The 16555-nt window shown below is 42.3% G+C and overlaps 1 protein-coding gene across 1 annotated transcript in view; it reads right to left on the bottom strand.

The window, feature by feature from the left end:
* LOC135713327 (neuronal acetylcholine receptor subunit alpha-7-like) overlaps positions 1-16555 on the bottom strand; it is a 727825-nt gene that overhangs the window by 28566 nt on the left and 682704 nt on the right. The window lies entirely within an intron of this gene.

Raw genomic sequence — 16555 nt, 5'->3', positions numbered from 1 at the left:
AAGGTAGAGCAATTTTCCGGTAATTCATTATGGAAGTAGTTACTTTTGGTTCTTGATACAGTTTTGTTTTGAAACCAAAATTCATAGTGCTTTGGACATGTGCAAGCAGTGTGAACACCAGCAAACAGGGAGGTTCGACAATGTGTGTCGAAAGTAAAATCGAGCACATTTTTCATTATGGCGGCGGTCAAAATCAGACCAAGAAATCAGATAGTCTAAACGGACCTTAACATCATCTTCTGTCGAAGTGTGCTGCGAGCTTAAGGTCCGTTTAGACTATCTGATTTCTTGGTCTGATTTTGACCGCCGCCATAATGGAAAATCTGCTCGAATTTACTTTCTACACTCTTTGTCGAACCCTCCCCCCCCCCGTATGCTGGTGTTCACACTGCTTGAACATGTCAACAGAACTGTCATTTTAGATTTCAAAACAAAACTGTATCAGGAATCAAAAGTAAATACTTCTCACATGAATTACCGGAAAATTGCTCTAGCTTCGGCAGGCGTACTAACTTTTATTATTTTAAATAAAATGAGATGGAGTAGGTGAACTTTGTGGAGTAGGATATGGTTGCTCAGGAGGAACACCAACAGGGATCTGGTTCCCTTCAAGAACTGTGACATGAAGACGAAAAAGGATTTCGAAACTTCACCAGGATGTCGATACCAACTTTCGACAAACTAGTGGGAAAACTTCTTTATAGATCTACATAATTCCTTGAGTTCTGAAAATTTCTGTTAAGAACTTAATTCTGCGTATATTTCTGAAGTTTTGTTTATGTTTTCTGGTAAAATATATTTAAAGATCAACAAACTCTCCTGAAGATTTCTCGGTAGTTCTGCAGATTTTTTTAAAATTCTGTGTTCTTCAGAAGTTCCGCAAATTTTTCAAAAAATCTACAAAGTTCCTGAATCCCTGCAGATTTAAGACCCTTAAAGATCAACAATTATCTCTGGTGTTCACTTAGTTTCTAATTATCTACGAACTTCTCGAATGTTCTGTAGATTTTCATGATTAATGAATATCTGCAAATATCTCTGAACCATCTACACAATTTCCTAAAGTATTAAAAGTCTATCTGGAAATTTTTGAGCTTCCTGGAAGTTTTAGGAAGTTCTCTGAAGATCTACTATTTGTTCTGAAATTGTGCAACTATCTCTGAAGGTCAGCAAACTTTCCTGAAGTTCTGTAAACTTATCTAAAATCCAAGAATCACAATAGCATTCAGAAAATTTATTTAAATATCTGCAGATTTTTCAGTAGATTTGCGATCTACACTCTAAAATTTACTGCAAATATCTTTAAATTTCTGCAAATATCTTTAAAATTCTGTAAGGTTGTCTGAAGCTCGGTAGTTCTATCCTCAAGATCTACAAAAAAAGCTTGAGGCTCAATAAATTTCTTAGTAGATCTGCAAACTCCTCTGAAGTTTTGTAAATTCCTCTGTAAGCTCTCGGGTTACTCTGAAGATCTGAAAATTTCCCTGAAGATCTTCTTAATTACCTAAAGTTCTCCAAATTTATCTGAAAATATTTGAGCTTCCTTGAAGTTTTAAATGTCTCTCTCAAAATCTACATATTTCTCTGAAATCGTTTGAATATTTTTAAAAAATCGCCGGATTTCCCTGAAGTTCTGAAAATTTTACTGAAGATTCTAATTTTTTTTTAGAAAATTCACACACTTTCTTGAAGTTCTTCAAATTTAACTAAAGATCTATGACCGATCTTGTGATTTTTTCAGAAGTTCTGTAATTTTTTTTTCAACGTTCTGTAGCTTTGTTCTGAAGATCTACGAACTTCACTGATGGTCAATTATTTGTTAGTAGATATCCAAACTTTTGTGAAATTCTTTATATAGGGGAATTTACGTATTCTCGGCAACCTAAGCAGCGACCTTCTTTCTATAGCCTTTTTCTCTATGGAACGCACAGATATGCAGTATTGGTTTGTTTACAATCTTTTGCTGCCAGCTGCTCTAACAATTTCAGTCGAAAGAATTGTTAAAAAATGTTTTGAAACGCTTTTACAAAGCTTCAATCTTCTCTAGTGAGAGCGAGTATTGTCGGCAACCAGTTTTTCCTCGGCAACCGTTCCATTTGAACTGCATGTAAATCTGCTGTTCTATTATCGGCAACTCGAAATCAGCTACAATTTGTAGTGCGTGTGTTTCATTTCAAGAAAACCTTGCTAGATTGCTTTTTCTCAGTGGTAAAAATATAGTCAAATTGAAGCTGAAAGCATAAAGAATCGATTGCATGCATTCAGCGAAGTGTTTTCGTAAGAAAATCCAGTGAAAATAGTGTTTCAATTTGGGTTGCCGAAAATAGTCTGTCATGCCAAAGCCGTCATTTCCCCTATCACTGAAGATTCTATTTTTTTTAGAAAATCTACAAACTTTCTTGAAGTTCTTCAAATTAAACATAAGATCTTTAACCATTCTTGCGATTTTTTCAGAAGTTCTGTAATTTTTTTCAAAGTTCTGTAGCTTTGTTCTGAAAATTTACGAACACTGATGTTCAATAATTTTTCAGTAGATCTCAAAACTTCTGTGAAATTCTTTATATTTCACTGTAGATTATTGGACTGAAGTTCTGCAAATTTCACTGAAGATATGCAAAATGTCGCTTATAGTTTAACAAATTGATCTAGAAATATTTGAGCTTGCTTGAAGTTTTGAAATTTAGTTTGAACATTTATCTGGAGATCTACGATCTCTTTGTAAATGTTTCTGAATATGTATGTGCAAATTTCTTGTAATTTCTGTAAAATTTTCTAAAGATTTGTAGATGTGTTTTCAAGATCTACGTACTACTCTGAAGCTCTACACATTTCTCAGTAGATCTCTGAACCTCTGTAAAGCACTAAAAAAAATCTTAGTAGGCTCTCAGACCTGCTGTCTGGCATGCTTATTCTTATATAATACATGCTTCGTATTATTTAAACACTGTTTTGTTGACCAGGCCATGATCAAAGCCATTACGGTATCCTTCGGCCAATCACACTGGAAAATACAAATCAGTCAAATCATACACAGGACAATATTGAATTGGTTTACCTTGCTGCTGAATGCCATCAAAACACAAATAATGCGTTCTTTGGCAGTTAAAATCCGTGAAATTGTTGAAAAAAATTAAAGGGTTGTGTCCTAGACACGACCGCAATATGACGTAGAACCACGCAAAATTAATGTTTGCCATGCATTTTTGACTATTATACAAGAATCCCAAAAAAACTATCTACGCAGTTAATGAACAGCCCCTAATTGTGGTTTGCTTAATTTTATTGCCCGGAAAAAAGTGATTGTCAAAGGGGGGGAGATGTTGTTGTTAAGGGGGGAGGGGGGGGAGGTGGTTTTACATACATAATTTTCCAAGTCTCATTCCTCCTTGTGGTGGTCATGGTCACGCCGTGATCCACCTTTAGCCGCTGACTTGGTCCTGCTTGCTGTAGGACCTAGTGCCACGCCGTCCGAGTCAGAGTCAGGAAAGCAGCGCTGTTTTATATCTTTTCAAGCAGAATGATGTGCAACCAAGTGGTATTCGTTTATGATGACTGGGTTTGGGGAAAACGTTTAGTTCATGAAAACAGTGATAACATTTTCATTTGCGCATTTTCAAAAGTTTTTTGAATAAAAATTGGACAAGTGTTTATTTCAGCAGATTCGTTAAGTAATATTCTATCGATTGGTCTATTTGGATTTTAATTACATCTATAAATGACAAAGTTACAAGCGTTCAAAACCTAACACTATTTCACTACACATATTTTTTGATTTGTACCCCAGTATAGTCGACAAAGACGTAGTTCTACGTAAAAAAAAACAATATTTTAACCTCACTTACGGCTATTTTGCTGAACAAGTCGAATGAAAATTAAACACAAACCTATTTCGTTCGACAAATCAAACGTCAAATCTTATCATCATGTCGAAGAAGTGTAAACGCATCCGAAAATTGCATCTGACAAAATTTATCGAGCAGTCCGCTCGAATCAGACCAACACATCAGATAGTCTAAACACACCTTTAGCGAGAAATTCGTTTATGTAGCCGTGGTAAACCAAAGAGAAAGTCGATGAAGAGAATCGAACAACGAGGATAGGCCCTTTTCAAATGTTACGCGAGATTTATGTCTCGTAAACTACAGGGTGTTCCATAAGTTCGAATACAACTGTTCATCGTTGTGTAGGTGCGCACCATGTGCATTCTGTGTATTGGAATTGATGTCAGCTTTAGCCTCATATATAGACTATCCGAAGCGCACGGTGTCGACTTCCTGTCATTTGTTGTTTGTTTACCGCGCACGATGAAGTAGTACCGCTACGTCGTAGTAAAGTTGTTTGCGTATCCAGGCGTAGGAAGCACCCACTGGTGTTTATCGAGAAAACGTGAAAATTTAGGGGTGGGATTGAGAGGTAATCACGCTTACCACTACACCACCGGTGCCGCTCAATGAATACTTGATCAGGATTACTCAAACTTGAGTTTCCTTCTTTAACTTAATTTTACCTATAGGCTCTTCTCATGCACATTAGCGTGCACAGGAATCTTGTTAAGGAGGGGCAATTTTTTTCTATGGTGCATTTAATCTGGGGATGGGGAGTACTCCAATGTACGTGGTGAATGGTGCTGCCCCTCCCACTTTTTCCCTACTGTTCAATTTAGCTAATTTTATTTATTTTTTGCTCCGGTGGTGGTTCATCTTTTTCAATGCAAACTGCTTTCAGACAGAAGATAATCCGTCCGTCAAATGGTTGCGATAGTAGGGCTTTATCCGAAATGATACATTTGCTGCAATGTTGTTGCCTTGGTGGTTGGATTCAGCTGAAGTCACGACAGATGATGGTGATAGCACCGACAAACCTAAATGAATGACCAATAAGAATTGCATTCTCCTTTCGCATGCATCCTACGTCTAGTACAAGGTTAAAACAGTTCGCATAGCAGTGAACAAACAGTATATTGCTCTTGATCAATCCAATCTTGATCAGTGGTATTGAATACTTGGCACTGATGAAGTCTGTGTTGTACACTCCGTGTTCGTGGGTTGGAGAAACACAGTGGCTCGGAAAATAGCACCAGTACTAGAAACTTCTATTTCAAAGTCTTTATTGCCTGACGATCTGTTGGCTACTAACTGGCCTGTTGTTTATTATCTGTTGTTTTGTATTGCATGGTTCGTTTCGTTTCCTGTACTTTCATGTGGCCTATGTACTTCTTTTCTATATGTGTTATCTGTAGTTATCAATGTTATCAGTGTAATAGTGTAGGTGTTGGGATGTTCAAATTGTCAGAGGTGTTTTTGTGTATAACAGTTATGCTTAATTAACTTATTCTAGCTTTATTTTTTAATCGTGGAACGCATGTATGTGTTGTTCTATTCCAGTGTCGTATAAATTCAAACAAACATGCTTCATTACCGGCCCCCTTGAACTAGCTTCAAAATTCATTTTTCAATTCAATCGTTCATCAAATGCTTATTTCTAAGAGCTCGAGATGGTTGGCAGCCCTGAAGACCTCGTAGTTCGTCGATCTACATCATCATTGGGTAGTGGACAGATGCGATTGACTGCCCGCTTATACACACCAGTCGCCGTCTTCACCGTCACTACTCGCACGATTCCGTCTGAGCCTGGGTGTAAGCTGATGATCCTCGCCAGTGGCCAACAAAGTGGTGGCAGGTTATCCTCTCGTAGCACGACGATTCCTCCGATTTGGATGGGGTTGATCGGCAGGTTCTTCGTTGTCACCTGTAGCTGCGTGAGGTACTGCTTGCTCCATCGCTGCCAGTAGCGATGAAACATTTGCTGGATTTGCTGGTAGTGGTCAAGGCGGTTTGTGGGAATTGACATTACATTGGGGTCAGGAAGGGCTGTCATGGCTGAGCCTATCAAAAAATGCGCCGGGGTTATCGCTTCAAATTCAGTGGGGTCGTCAGATAGAGGAGATAAAGGTCGTGAATTCAGTGCGGCGGTGATTTGAACTAGAAGCGTGGCGAAGTTGTCGTAGCTTAACTGTTGGAGGCCGATCTCCTTCTTCAGCGCAGTTTTCACGGAGCGTACCGCAGCCTCCCATAATCCTCCAAAGTTAGGAGTGCGTGGTGGAATAAACTTTCATTCAATTCCTTGCTGAGAAAGTTTTTTACTGATGACGGTAGAGCTAATCTGGTTATTCAACAGTTCGTACAGCGCTTTTAGTTCGTTACAGGCCCCTGAGAAGTTTTTGGCATTGTCCGAATGTATTTCAACAGGTCTTCCACGGTAGCCGATGAACCTTCGCAATACTGAGAGAAAACTAGCGGTAGATAAGTCGCTAGCCAGCTCGAGGTGCATTGCTTTTGTCGAAAAGCAAACAAAGACTGCAATATACACTTTCGGGGGAGCTGCATTTCGGCGGGTCGGCTTAAGATAGAACGGCCCACAATAATCAACGCCAGTTATCTGAAACGGTCGCCCCGGGCGTACGCGACCGGCAGGTAGCTGTCCCATGGGCTGCTGGATAGGCGTTGGATTGGTGCGGAAATGGTGAACGCATTGCCGAAGCACGGTGTTGACAATACGCTTACCATGTATGGGCCAAAACTCTTGACGTATTTCGGACAATGTAAATTGTGGACCGCTATGGAAATTCTGGTAGTGGAAGAAGTTTATAACGAGATTCGTTAATGGGTGATGACTTGGCAAAACAGCAGGATGCTGGACCGTATAACCTTCATTTGAGAAACGTAGCCGTCCCCCAACTCTGATGACTCCGCTATTGTCGAGAAAGGGGAATAGTCTCTTGAGGCTAGACTTGCAGTCGACTCGTTTCTGTTGTTGTAGAGCTTTGAGTTCGTCTGGGAATTGTTCAGCCTGTGCGATACGGGTCAGCGTCATCTTCGCTGATTGTATTTCATCAGGTGCGAGAGTGGTCGAGCTTTTTCTATCAGTTGAGTTGCGACAGTTGTAGGCAAAACGACGACAGTAAGCGACGATTCGAAGTAGAGGAGGCAATGAAGAACGCAAGCTGAACAGCTCGTTCGGTGGTTCCGTGACTGTGACCTTGTGAGCAGCCTTGCGAGTTTCCAACAGTTCTTCGGGGATGCTGTAGTCTTCTAAAGAATTGGGCCACGCATCTTCGTTACTACTCAACCATGGGGGTCCTTGTTTCCATAGCTGGCTATGTAGAAAATCATCAATAGCCATTCCGCGAGAAACCAAGTCAGAAGGGTTCTCCTTTCCCGCTATATACCGCCAAGAATGTGTGTAAGTGGAGGTTTGAATCGTCGACACTCTGTTAGCCACGAACGTATGTAATGTGTTAGGAGGAGTTCGTAGCCAATGTAACACAATCGTACTGTCCGACCAGAAAACCGAACGTACATTTTCCAAGGAGAGAGCCTTCATTCCTCGCCGATAGCTTGAAGTAGCTTGACGTAGTTTGTTCGTGTCTCCGTTGCGGGTATTGGTTTCGTAGCCGGTGGAGTTTTTTTTCCCACCATAGTGGTTTTTTATATCGCGCGTTATTCCTACCGTGGACGAAGTTCAGTGCCCAAGGCAACCGCAGTCAGCAGAGGAAGTAGCCACCTTTAGCGACGCTATAGGTGGACTATCATCTCACCGTCATCATCTCATCACCACTCCAAAGCAGCAAGCAACAACAACAAAGCAGCAAACGGAGTGGCTGCACCAGCTCACACAGCCGGCACCGGCCGGTGTTAAGTATACTATACAACAGTCTTCTCTAGCCCATTGCCGCGCTTTTGTTATTCAATTTTGCGCGTGGCTTTGCCCTCTCCCCTGATAGGGTTGTGAGGGCTATAGTGGTGCAACTTCTTGCAACTAATAAAAAGTTTTTTTTTTTGTTTGGGTTTTTTTTTTTGATAATTTTTTTATTGTTTTTTTTTTTTTGGTTGTTCATACACTGGGCAACAAAATATTAAGAACTAGTGGTTAAGTAGATTAATTGGTGAAGGTTTTTTTTTATATATTTTTTTTCCCTTTTAAGCGGTTGTGCACCGCTTTTGCGCAACACTTATGGCGTCTTCGGATGTCTACGTTGCGCGAACCAGGTACTACCAGCCGTCTTCAAAAGGACCATGGGTTGTCTTTTTTCGGCCCAAAAATAAACCTTTGAAAACTCTCGACATTTCGAGAGATTTGCTGCGTAAGTATCCGGGAATCTTGGTACATAAAGAGAGAATCAATAAACTGCGTGTAGAAGCACCGACGTATGATGTGGCAAATAAAATTGCTGAACACGAGCTGTTTAGTGTCGAGTACAACATCTACATCCCTTCTCGAGATGTGGAGATAGAAGGTGTGGTCTCCGACGCGAGTCTGAGTGTCGAGGACTTAAAACGAGCATCGGGTTGCTTCAAAAACTCGAAAATCGGAGAGCAGGTACAGATACTGGATGTCAGGCAACTGCATTCAGTATCTTTGCAAGATGGCAAGAAAGTTTATCAGCATTCAGACTCGTTTCGGGTGACTTTCGCTGGTTCAGTTCTCCCAAATTTTGTTAAAGTTGATGGTGCTTTTTTTCCGGTGCGGTTGTTTGTACAGAGGGTATATAATTGTACCAACTGCAAAAGGCTGGGACACTCGGCCAGCCATTGCGGCAACAAAACTCGTTGTGGCAAATGTGGTGAAAGCCACAAAGAGGATTCTTGCCACAAAGAATCAGTAAAATGCGCATATTGTGGCGAGAATCCTCATCCCTTGCAGGAGTGCCCGATGTACAAACAGCACTCCGATAAAGTGCAGCGTTCAATCTCTGGACGCTCCAAGCAGTCATATGCACAAATGGTGAAGGCTGCATCAGCCGTCCAAGATGGAAACCAATTTTCGATTTTGTCAGCTGAAGAATCGGACTCTGACTCATCCGATGAGGGTGACTCTACGGTGGTACACGCACCTTTGAAAACAAACGGATCCTCAAAACGAAAATGCTCCTCCCCGAAAGTGCGCCGTAAGAAAACTAAAGTCACTCCCAGAGGATTGCAAAATTCCCAGGGTAATGGGGATGAAAAAATTAAATCGAAGGCTCCCACTGCTCCACTTCCTGGCTGCAGTAAGGATTTTCCGCCATTACCCAACAAAGATAAGAAAAACAAAAAAGCTGCTCCTCAAACTTCTCAAAAGAAATCCAAGTCCGAACGAGGTTTGCTAGCTTTTTCGGACATTGTGGAATTCATATTAAATATGTTCAACATACAAGACCCTCTTAGAAGCTTAGTTTCTGCCTTGCTTCCAACACTAGAATCATATCTTAAGCAATTGACTGTTTCATGGCCCCTCCTTGCATCAATCATATCTTTCGATGGATAATTCGTCGAACGAGGTTGAAGATATGATCACTGTGCTACAGTGGAACTGCCGTAGTCTAGTGCCTAAACTAGACTCGTTCAAATTTTTACTTCACAATTCTGATTGTGATATATTTGCTCTCTGTGAAACATGGCTTTCTTCCGATAAAGAACTCAACTTCCACGATTTTAACATTATTCGCCTGGATAGAGACGATTCTTATGGAGGAGTACTTTTAGGGATCAAAAAGTGCTACCCTTTCTACAAAATGTCCCTTCCTGCTCTATCAGGCGTCGAAATCGTCGCTTGCCAAATAAATGTGAAGAACAAAAATATTTGCATAGCTTCAGTTTATGTTCCACCAAGAACCTCCATTAGCCGTAGTCAACTCTGGAATCTTGTTTCGATTCTTCCATCTCCAGTATTAATTCTGGGTGATATGAACTCCCATGGTACTGGGTGGGGCGATCTATATGACGACAATAGAGCGGCTATTTTTTACGATTTATGCGACGATTTCAATTTGACTATTTTGAACACTGGTGAAGCGACACGTATAGCAAAACCTCCAGCTCGAGAAAGCCGACTCGACCTATCTTTGTGTTCTAGATCGCTATCATTGGATTGTCTGTGGAAGGTTATCAATGATCCCCATGGTAGCGATCATTTGCCAATCATCATTTCAATTAAGTGTGCCCCTCACTCTGTAGAACCATCTCGAGTTCCATTTGATCTTACAAGGAACATAGATTGGCATAAATATGCAACGGCGGTGACAATCGGTGCCGAATCAATAGATACGCTTCCACCATTGGAAGAATATCGATTCCTCGCCGATTTGATATACAAAAGCTCACTGGAAGCACAAAAAAGAAAAGTTCCAAGTGCGCCCTTCAAAAGGAGACCAGCCACACCTGGATGGGACGAAGAATGCACAAAATTGTATGTAGAAAAATCTGATGCTTTCAAAGCTTTTCGTAGACACAAAACCTCCACATACTTCGAGGAATATTCAAAGCTTGAGACAAAGCTGAAACAATTAGTCAAAGAAAAGAAACGCGGTTATTGGCGCAATTTCGTCGAGGGACTCTCACGAGAAACCTCAATGAACACCTTGTGGAGGGTGGCTCGGAACATGCGTAACCGCTCATCTTTCAATGAGAGTGAAGAATACTCCAACCGATGGATATTCGATTTCGCTAAAAAGGTCTGTCCGGACTCAGCTCCAGCACAACACATTCTTCGAGAAGCGTCTCCGAGCGGCAGCTCTCTGGATAGACCATTCACAATGCTGGAATTCTCTATGGCTCTTCTTTCATCGAACAACTCCTCACCGGGAAGCGATATGATTAAATTCAATCTTCTGAAAAATCTCCCAGATATCGCTAAAAGACGCTTGCTGGATTTATTCAATTCCTTGCTAGAAAACAACATTGTACCGCCTGAATGGAGGCAGGTCAAAGTAATAGCCATTAAAAAACCTGGCAAACCAGCGTCTGACCATAACTCATACCGTCCGATTGCTATGCTTTCGTGCATTAGGAAATTGTTGGAGAAAATGATCCTTCGGAGACTCGATCACTGGGTCGAATCAAATAACTTGCTATCAAATACACAGTTTGGGTTCCGCAAGAGCAAAGGAACAAACGATTGTCTAGCGCTGCTTTCCACAGATATTGAACTGGCTTTTGCGCACAAGGAGCAATTGGCTTCAGTATTCTTGGACATTAAGGGGGCTTTTGATTCAGTTTCCATTGAAATTCTGTCAGACAATCTGCACAGATGTGGACTTTCTGGAATTTTAAATAATTTCTTGTACAATTTGTTGTCAGAAAAGCAAATGAACTTTTCTCTTGGAAAACTGACAACTTCCAGAATTAGTTACATGGGCCTGCCCCAAGGCTCATGTCTCAGCCCTCTTCTTTATAACTTTTATGTCAAAGATATCGACAACTGTTTGGCAGAACAATGCACGCTAAGACAACTTGCAGATGACGGTGTGGTTTCCGTAAGAGGTCCACATGCCGTGGACTTGCAAGGACCATTGCAATATTCCTTAGATAACTTGTCTTCTTGGGCTAGGAATCTAGGGATCGAATTCTCGCCGCAGAAAACTGAACTGGTAGTGTTTACTCGAAAGCGGTACCCAGCCCAAATGCATCTTAATCTTTTGGGCAGAAACATTACTCAATCATTGTCTTTCAAGTACCTTGGGGTCTGGTTTGATTCAAAGTGCACTTGGAATACCCATATTACGTATTTGAAGCAAAAATGTCAACAGAGGATCAACTTTCTCCGTTCAATTTGTGGCACATGGTGGGGTGCTCATCCGGGAGACCTCATAACGCTTTATAAAACAACTATTCTCTCTGTTCTAGAGTACGGCTCTTTCTGCTTTCTCTCGGCAAGAAAAAGTCACCTAATAAAATTGGAACGAATTCAATATCGTTGTCTGCGTATTGCTCTAGGCTGTATGCACTCAACGCATAACATGAGTCTCGAGGTTCTGGCAGGAGTAACACCCCTCCAGAACCGTTTCTGGGAGCTCTCTCTCAGAATACTAATCAAATGCGGAGTGACAAACACACTTATAATTGAAAATTTTGAAGAAATTCTTGGGCTGAACACACAATCTCGATTTATGAGAATCTACCACCACTACATATCGTCAGATATGTGTCTTCCTTGTTACACTCCAGACCATGCTCACTTCACCAATCGCAGTTCCTCAATTGAATATGATCTGACCATGAAACAAGCAACTCATGGGATTCCAGATCAACTTCGACCTATTATTATCCCGCGTATTTTTACTGAAAAGTACCAACACGTCAATTGCGTGAAAAGATATTTTACAGACGGGTCACGTCTCAATGGGTCCACTGGCTTCGGTGTCTTCAATGAAAACTCTAGCGCCTTCCGCAAACTTCAGGAACCTTGTTCTGTTTATGTTGCTGAGCTGGCAGCAATCAACTTCGCATTGGGGATGATTTCCAACATGCCCGCAGACCATTACTTCATCTTCTCGGATAGTCTCAGTTCGATTGAGGCTATTCGGTCGATGAAACCAAGTAGGCACTCATCTTATTTCCTTTCAAAGGTAAGGGAGCAGATGAGTGTACTGGTCGAAAGATCATATATGATTACCTTTGTATGGGTCCCCTCACATTGCTCAATCCCAGGCAATGAGAAGGCGGACTCTCTCGCAAAGGTGGGCGCGCAGGAAGGCGAATTTTATGACAGGCAAATTTCACACGATGAATTTTACCATTTAGTGCGTCAGAGTACCCTTTCGAGTTGGCAAACCGATTGGGACAATGGAAATCTTGGACGGTGGTTACATTCAATTATTCCTAATGTTTCTTCGAGAGCGTGGTTTAAAGGCTTGGGCTTAAGTCGTAACTTTATTCGCGTGATGAGTAGACTTATGTCCAACCACTACTCGCTAGATGCGCATCTCAATAGAATAAACCTCGTGGACAGCAACATATGTCGGTGTGGAAACGGTTACGATGACATCGAACACGCAGTTTGGCAATGTACGGATAATGACGCCGCCAGAGAGCGACTTTTGAATACCCTCGAGGCCCAAGGAAGACAACCCTATGTTCCTATCAGAGACGTGTTGGCAACCCGTGATCTCTGCTATATGCAGTCCGTTTATGATTTTCTTCAAATGTCTAGTATAAGAATTTAATTCCTTTTGTCTTTTGTCTCTCTTTATTAGTTTTTGTTTGTCTTGTCCCCCCGTCTCGATGAGTCTCATCGTCGCCCACTGGTCACCCACCATAGCCGGTCGAACTCCGGACGAAGCTAGAACAGCACTACCGTTCATACTGGCGACAACGCTCTGATGAGACAACGAAACCCTACCCCAAGCTCCTCCCCTGATCCTATCCTTCGAAAATGTACCCTTCTAACCTCGAGTAAGCCGCGAGTAATCGGCCCAACTCCTACTAGACATAGAATTAAGTGAATTTTGTTACAAACAAAGAACAATGAATTATCGGCTCCGTAAAGCTAACGCGATTGAGCCTTACAAATAAACGAACTAGATAAAAAAAAAAGGAGAGAGCCTTAACCACCTTCGAGTGTAGTAGTGCAGCTTCCTTGGCGGCACAAAGTTCAAGTCTTGGTAAGGTCAATCTTTTGAGTGGAGCGACGCGTGATTTTGAAGAAAGCAGCTCGATTCGAACGTTTCCTGCTTCATCCGTCGTCCGTACGTATAAACACGCACCGTAGGCAAGAGTAGAAGCGTCAGCGAAGCAGTGAAACTGAATATCCACCCAATTGGACACGAAAGCAAATCGACTGATTCGTAGTTCCGATATTTTGCCCAACTGTGAGTGGAATGCTTTCCATTTCCTTTCGATTTCGACCGGAACAGGCGTATCCCATCCTGAGTTGAGCAGAGCGAGCTCTTGCATCAGCATTTTTGCCACAACAATCACCGGTGATATCAGTCCCAGCGGATCAAATAGTTTGGCTATAGACGACAGGATGCGTCTTCTCGTCCACGCTTGCTTGCTTGCTGTGATGCCATAGTAGAATCGTAATTGGTCCGTTCCAGGCTCCCAGGTGATTCCCAAGGTTTTCACCTGTTCCTCTGGACTTATTTCGAATGAAATAGATAAATTTGTCCCAAGTTGATCGGCCGGGATGCCAGTCAGAACTTCCGGCCGATTGGAACACCATTTGCGTAAAGGAAATCCACCCTTCTTCATTAGCGTATCAAGGTCCTTTTGAAGCTGGATGGCCTCGTCTACGCTGGATGCTCCACCGATGTAATCGTCCACATAAAAATCCTTCACTACAGCATTGGCAGCTTCCGGGTATTCCTCTCCTTCATCTGCCGCAAGTTGATGTAGAGCACGAATCGCTAAGAATGACCAAGGTGTCAATCCATAAGTTATCGTTGATAACTCAAAAACTTTAATAGGTTCATCTGGAGAAAATCAGTAGAATATGCGTTGCAACAAGGTATCTTCAACGTGTAGCCATACTTGTCGGTACATCTTCTCAACGTCGCCAACAAGTGCTACTTCATACTTTCGGAAACGTAGAAGAAGGCTGAGGAGTTCGTCTTGAATTATAGGGCCTTTCAGTAGCGCATCATTCAAGGAATAACCACTTTCCGTGCTGGCCGAACCATCGAAGACGACGCGTACTTTTGTAGTGGTGCTTGATTCCTTAAGCACTGCATGGTGTGGCAAGTAGTACACCTTCTTCGCACTTGTTGCCGCTGCCTCCTTCTGAATTTCATCTCCACTGACTTCTCTCATATGCCCAAGATCTAAATATTCTTGCATGAATGCATTGTACTGCAACCGCATCTCCGGATTCCTCTCCAGTTGCCTTTCCAATCTCTTGAATCGCGTTAGCACCATTGCGCGAGAGTCGCCCAACATCTGCTCGAAATTCACGTGCTTAGGTAGACGTACGACGTACCGACCTTCCTCCGTACGGCTGAATGTTCTCAAGAAATGATCTTCGCTGTCCTGTTCCTCCTTTGACCAAGCCGCTCGTTTTTCATTACGTCAATCTTCGTTGCGTTCGTAATATTGTTGATGTTGATGGTGGCGAGGTTGTAACTGGAGAACTCAGCTATTAGGACGGTTGGTTACTCCCATCTCGCTTGCCGTTACAGTCGTCATCCACGCGAGGCGTATTGCCTGGTGGTCGAGTGCGGAGGTGTCTTCTGGAGCTGGATGACCCTACAGACGAATCTGTTTCGTTTCCATCGGACTTACCGCTAGCAGTTTTGCGATCTACTCCGCCGCTAGCGGGGGTTTTTTGACTTGAATAGGGAGTCAACGACCCGCTGTCCGATGGAGGAATCGAAGCCGAGGTAGGGACTAATGTGGGGAAATTCTGTTCGGTCAGAACTTGTGGTGGTAACAGCTTCTGTTGTTGACGTTAGGGAATTTGTTTCGGTGGTGGCATGGTAACAGCTTTGGCCGAGATTGGTTCGAGGTCGTTTTAGTTAGGTTCACATTGGGAGTGGTTTGGTTTGAGTTTGTGTTGGATTGGTTCGCACTATAGTCGACTTGACTCGTTTGCTTTGCGGCTTCGGCGTATGATTTTTGCACGAGCAGTTTTTTATATTGCACGCAAGTAGCCCCGATGTTGATGTATTCGCGGCAGTGTCGGCATGTTTGTGATTGCCCGAAATACGATACATTCGTCACTTCGCCGTCGATCGTGACCCACGACTCGATGTTTCGTTTCACCGTCATTTTTGCATTACGCACGCCGGTCGAAATGCCAGGGAAATCGATATCGATTCCGCATCGTTGTTCTCGTATTGCGATTACGTCACCGTATCTTCCTAGAAAGTCAGCGACACGTCCTCGGACAAATCGTTAAGCCTCACCTCCCTCTGCTCCCTCCTCCAGTGCTATTTTCAACGATTTTTTTTTCCTGTCGACCGTAATTTCGTGTTTGCTGTCGTGTTCCTCACAGATTCGTTGCGCCAACGCTAGGTCGATGACTTTCACGAAAGAAACTCCGAGGGTTCTGCTGTTCTGGATCCGTAGCACTTCACCTTGCTTCAGACCCAATATGGTCGCACCGAATTTGTGAACTTTGGCATTGTCAGGTTTCTTTGGCACATTCGCAAAATCTATGCGAAAGGTGTTTTCTCGACGGCCCATCGCGAAGTCGTTTGGATGCGTAGCGACACGTAACGGCTCAGCGATGCGCAGAAAGAGAAAAAAAAACACACAGAGTTGACACTGGTAATTAGCTTGTGTTCGACTTCCACAGAACTGTAGCTAAAAGACATCTGTTCAGCTCGGAACTTGAGAGCTCACTGTCATTAGACATTAATAATACGTAAATATTTATGTATATTATGTATGTAAAGTTTATTAGATTGAGCCTGTACAAATAAAGTTATTTTAAAAGGATCTCGGTGGCCTTGTGGTCACTGATTTTGCTGAGCAGCATATCATGGGTTCAATCTCAAACTCCTTCACATTATAGAGTTATAGTATAAATCGGATTTTTTTCTGAATGTGAGATAAACGTTTTGAAATTGGGTTAGAGGAACGAGTACGTAAAGGAAATAATATTTGAGTTATAGGAAAGACGTGTTGATTGGGAATCTATAACAAATCATTCTCGAGAGTATTTGATATCATCATCGGTTAGGTCACCGCCGGGATCGAAATCTAGTAACAACAAGTTGAACGGAAATTTTATCGTAATTGGTTTGTGATATAAGGAGCTCGGTGGCCTAGTGGCGACCGATTTTACTAACTGAGCAGAA

The sequence above is a fragment of the Ochlerotatus camptorhynchus genome, unplaced genomic scaffold (assembly GCF_037179485.1).
Source record: "Ochlerotatus camptorhynchus isolate MF236.1 unplaced genomic scaffold, CSIRO-AGI_Acam_v1.1 ptg000550l, whole genome shotgun sequence".
Classification (NCBI taxonomy): domain Eukaryota; kingdom Metazoa; phylum Arthropoda; class Insecta; order Diptera; family Culicidae; genus Ochlerotatus; species Ochlerotatus camptorhynchus.
The sequence above is the reverse complement of the archived record's forward strand: the minus strand, read 5'-3'. Positions and strand labels throughout refer to the sequence as shown.